Source organism: Lipotes vexillifer, unplaced genomic scaffold (assembly GCF_000442215.2).
Source record: "Lipotes vexillifer unplaced genomic scaffold, Lipotes_vexillifer_v1.1 scaffold860, whole genome shotgun sequence".
Lineage (NCBI taxonomy): Eukaryota > Metazoa > Chordata > Mammalia > Artiodactyla > Lipotidae > Lipotes > Lipotes vexillifer.
Window position 1 is genome coordinate 523,272 of NW_006789568.1, and position 6,682 is coordinate 529,953.

Below are 6,682 nucleotides of genomic sequence, written 5' to 3' on the forward strand. Positions count from 1 at the left end.
GCTGCAGTTCTCAGGAGTGAGGCATAACTGCCCCTGGAAGGGAGGCATTTCCCACATCGGTAGGGTGGAGGCATTTTTAGTGCCCACAATGACTGGGGAACCCAACGGGTGTTCCTGGTGGGAGCCCACCATGCTGGACATCTTGCTGTGCGTGGCTCGGTCTGGTCCAGAACTTTACTAAGAGCTGCTCATCCTTTTGAACTACCCAGTTGCCACCATCACACCCCTGCGCCAGTCTGCACGGCAGCAACTGCCTGAGGCCACATGCATCAGACTGCTTTGTGTCTTCCCGTGTAGTCGGCCCAAGTGCTTACATATGGAAAAATACATTGTTTTTTAATAAATTGCATTATCATGATTTTAAAATCAGGTGGGTGAGGGGGTTATATTAGCTGGGAATTTCATTTTAGGTTAGTAAAGAGGATATTACAAAGCATGTGATGGAAGGGGGAGCCTGAGAAGGTGGAGACTCAACACCCAGGGCAGCGGCGCAGCCTCCATGGAGAGCAAACCTGAGGCCCCCCACCTGCTCTTCCCAGCGGGCCAGGCCTCTGTGCAACCTCTACCCTATAAGGCCATGTGAGGGCTGAGCAGGCAGAGGAAATAAATAGGCTCCCCTCTGGCAGGGGCCTGCAGCTCTCACAGCTTCCTGGAGGGGAGGGGGCTCCCAGAGCCCCCCACCGCCCCCCGAGAGGGCTTGGGCTGCCCCCTGGCCCCTGCCCCCAAGACCTCTGATCAGAGGATCCGGACTGAGCCAGACTTTCAAGGGCAAGTAAAGAATGTTACCTGTCTACAGCCCCTGTTACTTCCTCCAGACAGGTACCCATTTCCATAGGACAGATGGTTCTAGAAAATGGGAGGCAGGCATACCAGGGTCCTGAGGGCTCTTGGGGCCAGGATGATAGAAAACTGTCCCTTGTCTTGGCTCCTTGCCCACACCTGTCTTCTAGGTTCGACACTGCTGGGGGGAATGGCAAAAGGCCTGCCTGCACGAGCTGGCCTGGCCTGAGACCTGGCTTTCCAAAGACCTGGATAGCTTAGACACAAGGGCTTTGGGGTTCAAAGCAAGGCCTGGACGCTGGGGAGCAGGGCCACCATGGTGCACCACCATCAAGGGTGACCCCTGGAGGCAGCGGTGGGTTAGCCAGCACCCCGGGGCTAGCACCCAGCCCCCTTGGAAGGCAGAGCACTGAGACCTTGGGTTCTCATTTGCTCCTCACCCACCCTTACCCCAAAGGACTTATCCAAATATTTCTTCCAAACAAATCCAGTGCTCAGTCTATGAGAAAATCTGGAGAAAGAAATTTCCTTCATCTCCATACAAACGGCACCCGTCACCCTCCCAGCCTGGCCTTGATTGTTGGGCTTCACCACTCACAGCCCAGCTGGGAAACCTTCAAACAGAGCGTCTCCTCCTCTGTCCCCACCGGCCAACAGGCCCAGGGCAAAGGTGCTGCTACCTCTAAGTGGCTCTGGCTTCCCAGCCCGGGAGCTCGAAGGGGTGGATGGAGGCTCACTTCACAGCGGAGGTCCCCCTCCCATGGACTTCTCTCACTCTCTAGTTTTCTCATGTGATCCCTATGGTCCTATATGGCCTATGGTCACTGCAGTCCCAAAGATCTGTGACTCTGAGATGGGACGCTGCTGCTAAGAGCTGGCCAGCTGGCCAAGCCTCAGATTGTTGCAGAGTTTGATGATACTGCCCCTCCCGTTCCTTCCTGGATGTGCTCAGCTCCTGCAGGCTGACCTCTACCCCTGCAGGTTGACCTCCATCAGGATTATCGCAGGCTCTCAGCTGGGCCATATTTGCCTGAACCCTAGGGATGGATAGAGTTCATATCATTTTTTCTGGACAGCTTCTCAGCCCCTCCTCAAAGCAAATATTCAGGGCGGGGGGCGGGGGTTGCCTTAGCTCCATTTACCAGAAACTTCTGAGCCTGGACAAGATGCTGCCACACTGTAGCTGCTCCAACATCGCTGCCTACTTTAGCGCCTCCCCCAAGGACCTTGGCGGGCCCTGCGGGGACCCGTACAGAGGAGGACGACGCCACTCCCCTGTCCCAGCGGGGGGAGGAGGAGGTCACCGAGCTGGGCGCTGAGGCAGTGTCTGTGTCCCCTCTCCCCTCCTCCATGCTAGGGAGCTCCGCCCCATGCCCACGGGCAGGGAGGCTTGGGAGGCAGCCAGCCCTGCCCAGGGAGCCTGTGGGAGTCCAGACTCTTCCCAGTGGGTAATCAACTCGAACATGCTCAGCACAGAAGCAGCCTTCATCTTATACACACAAAGCCATTTTAAAGAGTCAAGGACAGGGTGCAGCCAGGCCTCAGGGGCGAGGGGAACCAGACCCTTGGGCCCCAGACTCCAGAGAGAGCGCTCCCACAGGGCTTCGCTCGTCCTCCCTGCCTCTCCGCCCAGGCCGCCGCTCGCTACTCCCGGGCCCAGGTCGCAGGCCCCCCCACGAGGAGAGCTGGCTTCCAGTCCCCGCCCCACACAGAGCCCGTGGCAGAGCCCAGAGGAGAGAGACAGAAGCCGAGAACTGAAGGCACTGCTGGGGTCCTCCTTCCCGCTCTGCCTGAGGGAGGCGGGCTGCGCCTGACTTCCCTGTGACGGGAGCCAGGAAAAGTCGCTTTTGGCTGAAGCTGTTTCAAGACAGGTTTCTGTCACTGGACGTGAAGGAGTCCTCTGCGTCCTTGGCGCGACTTTGTAAGGAGTTGAGGCCGGGAGGAAAAGGGACAGGGCCAGAGAGCTTGTAATGAGGGAAGGCGGGGTTGGCCTGGGCTGCTGTGCCCCTGGCCGCTCCAGTGACTTTGCCCCGACTTCCTTCCCAGGGTCAGGGCTGGGGGCCGGTCGCGGGAGGATAACAGTGATGCCCGGGCCGCCCGGGTGGGGACTGTCTCCGCTCCAGAGCGCCTGTGATTTCTGGGAACCGCTCTGCACTCTGACCGCCGGGCTGGCACAGCCAGAGTCCAGGTTCCTGGAAATGACCGCGGGAGAAGGCGCGGGTGCGCCTGGAGCCCAGCAGGAGCCGAACTTCCACCGGGGCGGAGCTCAGGTCAGGTCCAACGGCTGCTGTCTTAAGCTCTACCCAGGCCCTGCGCTGACCCCATCCTTCCCAGGCCCGAGGTCACTGCAGTGACGCCCCCACCCCCACCCCCAAGATTAGGGTCACTGGGTGAAAACTCCGTGGGCGTCTTGCTTGCTTCCTCTCGGGGCGGAGCGGCTGCGTTAGTGACCGAGGCTCCACCTGGTCCCCGCGCCAGCCAGCTGGACGCGCGGGCGGGCGGCGTCTGTGCGGCTTCCAGGGCGGGGCGGGCGGCGGGCGCAGATCCGGCCTTGCAGAGCCCAGCTCCCCGCGCCGCCCCGGGGCCCAGGGGATGCTCGCTTCCGCTCCCGCCCAGAGCCCGCGCAACCCGAGACCTTCAAGTCCAGCGGCTCCCACACTTGGAGCGCACATCAGTCCCAATCGCCTAGATTGCTGGGCCCCACCCAGAGTTTCTGATTCGGCAGGTCTGGGTGGGGCCTGAGAATGTTCATTTCTAACAAGCTCCCAGATGCTGCTGCGGCAGCTGATCTGGGGGCCACACTTGGGAAAGCCAGTGGGTCATCCTCCCAAATTCTCTCCTCACCAGCCATAGTTTCACTTTTGGCTTCCGATGTCTATTAGCAGTAAAAAGCTTCATCCACGGGCAGCAAGGAGTTCTATGTCTTACCCTTGACCTCAGGTTCAACTGAGCTCATGGGACATTAAATGTAGGTGGGGAGAAGGGTGAAAAGGGAGATTCAGCGTTACTATGTGCATCTTCTATCATCAGGAATTATTCTTTTCATTGTCACGATTAACCAACTATTTAGTAGCTCAGTTGTCCCTGTCTCACACACACCCTCTCAAGTCCATATGTAGGTCTCAACGTGAAAGCAGTAGTCATAATGTAAAGTTGGTTTGGGGCAAGTGGATTGGTGCTTAGGCTGAGACAACAATGAGGCCAGGAAATGCTTAGTGACCGGGTTGGCGGTACAGCTAAAGAGGTTCTTTGTGAGCCATGCCTTGCTGGTCCTCAAGATGTGTCAACCTGCGAGGAAACCACCAAATTCGGTCACTGTAGCATCTACTCTTCAGTTCAAACCAACATACTGCCCTCTGTGCTTGCCCTTTAGGAAGGCCATTTTAAGGTCTGGATCTTTTTGCCAACCTCATCCAGGCCACAGAACTACTGGGCGTTGTGATGTGACTCACATCCCTGGAAATAAACTGTTTAACAAGAAACAAATTTTTAAGCCATTTTCAGTTGATATAACATATAGAAATTATGTCTGTAATAGTCAGACTTCTTTTGGTTGCAAGTGACAGAAACTCAATTTGAACCAGTTTAAATGAAAATGATGGTTGATTGGAAGAATGCTGGGGTCGGGGGGAGCAGTGCTTAGGCAATGGATGGAGTGAGGGCTGCTCCAGGGAACTCAAGAGTCTGGGACCAAGGATCTGATGCCCCCAACATGCTCTGTTTGCATCTCTCTAGGTAACAGCTTCATTTTCTCAGGCCTTCCCGTGTGATGAAGAACACGGCAGTAGGCTGCTCTGGAGTCTCATTTTACAATGAACTGACCACACTTCAACAGAAAAATCCCAGGGAAGGACTTTCATTGGATCAGCTTGGATCACATGCCTATCCTGGACCAATCACTTGTCAGAAGGATGGGATAATACTGGTCCAGATTGGGCTGTAATGCCCATCCCTGTGGTCATGGGTGGGGGTTGTGGGGTGCATTTCTAGAAGGGAAGGGATGCTGGGCAAATCCTGCTCATCAGGCAAATGCACTTGTAAGTGACCAATCCTGATCGTGAGGCAAATGCACTTGTAAGAAAAAGTAAAGCAGGAGTGGTTTTTTTGTTTGTTTTTGTTTTTTTCTTTGGCAGTATTGCGCAGCATGCGGGATCTTAGTTCCCTGACCAGGGATTGAAACCCGTGTCCCCTGCAGTGGAAGGGCAGATTCCTAACCACTGGACCACCAGGGAATTCCCTGGAGTGGTTTTTATTGTAGTTAAGAGCCTAGGGTTCAAAGGCACAAGGTCTTGTGTTCAGTTCTGGTTCTACCACTCCCTAGCTATGTGAATTTGGAGGAATTTCTTAACCTCTTTGTGTTATTCATCTTGTCAAAGACAAAACCTGGACAAGGAGGTTGATTTTATTCAGGCTATTTCAATAGGTAGAGCAAACCAGGTCAGACATGAGAGTGTCTCCACAGGGTGGTTTTACCTTGGACTCGTAGAGGGAGGGCTAGACAGGTTACAAGTAGGATGATTTACAGTTGGGATTATTTTGCCATCAGGGGAAATCTCAGTCAATTAGCTGAACAGGACATGCTTATCTCTGTATCTAACTACTTTCAGGGGGGGCACAAACAGTTCTTATCTCAGCTAATCAACCACGAGACAAAGAACAGGAATTTGGAAGGTCTGTGTCTGGCCTGGTGAGCAGGTTCAAGCAAAAGGGGAAAGGTCTATGTTTGGCCTTGTCACAGGTAAACAAGGGCATCATCCATGAATCTTAATAGGAGTCACGAAGAAGAGTGGATGATGAGCCTTATCTAAGTCACAAGAGGAAGGGTAGTTCTTTTTGGTAAAGCCCCTTCCCAGAACACAAAAGGGTGGGGGGATTTCTTAACCATTGCTGTTTCCCAGGAGCAGAGGGCTCAGGTAAGGTACAACATTATTAATCTGTAAACCCCTGAAAATATTACCCATCTCATAGATGTGGTGTGAGGATTACATACAAGTGGGCACTCATAGGGTTGCCATATTTAGCAAATAAAAATACAGGAAATATAATGTCCTATATGCACAATAAAATAAGGCAATATTTGGGATATACTTATACTAAAAACTTATCTGAAATTAAAACTTATTGGTTGTCCTGTATCTGGTCTGGCAATCCCTGGCACACAGTGAGTTGATAAGAGATGTGAACTTTTATCATTATGAACGGCGAGGTTTATTTTCAATTCATATTACCTGGACAGGGTGTCTCTTCCTGCTAAATACAACCTTTCTTTGAAAACACTCTCAGATCTCAAAAGAGTGCTGGCAGGCCTGGGGCCTGGGGAGACGGCCACAGACCATCTTAGGGCTTCTTCAAAGGCAAGCATATCTACCTTCTCCATGCCCTCTTCCCTGTCTCTGGCCTTGGTGGTCTCCACCTTCTTGGAAGCATGGAGATGGAAACATGGAGATCTGGTCCTCAGTGCCAGGTGGGGAGAGATTTTCTCCATCTCTAGCCAACTCCCCAGCCTCCAGCCCAGACTTGGGCGACTCGCAGGTGCTCTTTCAGGGCTGGTGAACTTCAGTTCAAAAGCACCACGCGCAAGGAGAGGGATGATTTGTGCTCCTGTTTTACTTTTAAAAACCCACATTTCACGTGGGGAAAAAAAAGTTTCTCTGAAATCCCTGGAAACTGTTACAGGGGGGTGGAACCCTGGTGCCTGGAGCTTTAAGGCAGATCTTGGGCTACATTGTTGGTTCTAAATTGACCTGGGTCGCTCCTGTAAAATGGGAATAACGACGCCTATCTTTTCCCGCGCACACCACACTGTAATCTCCTGATGGTTTTGTTTCCTGCCTGGTCGGGCTCATCCCCAGAGCCAGGCACAACGCCAGGCACAATTTTTTTTTTTTTTTTTTTTTTTTTT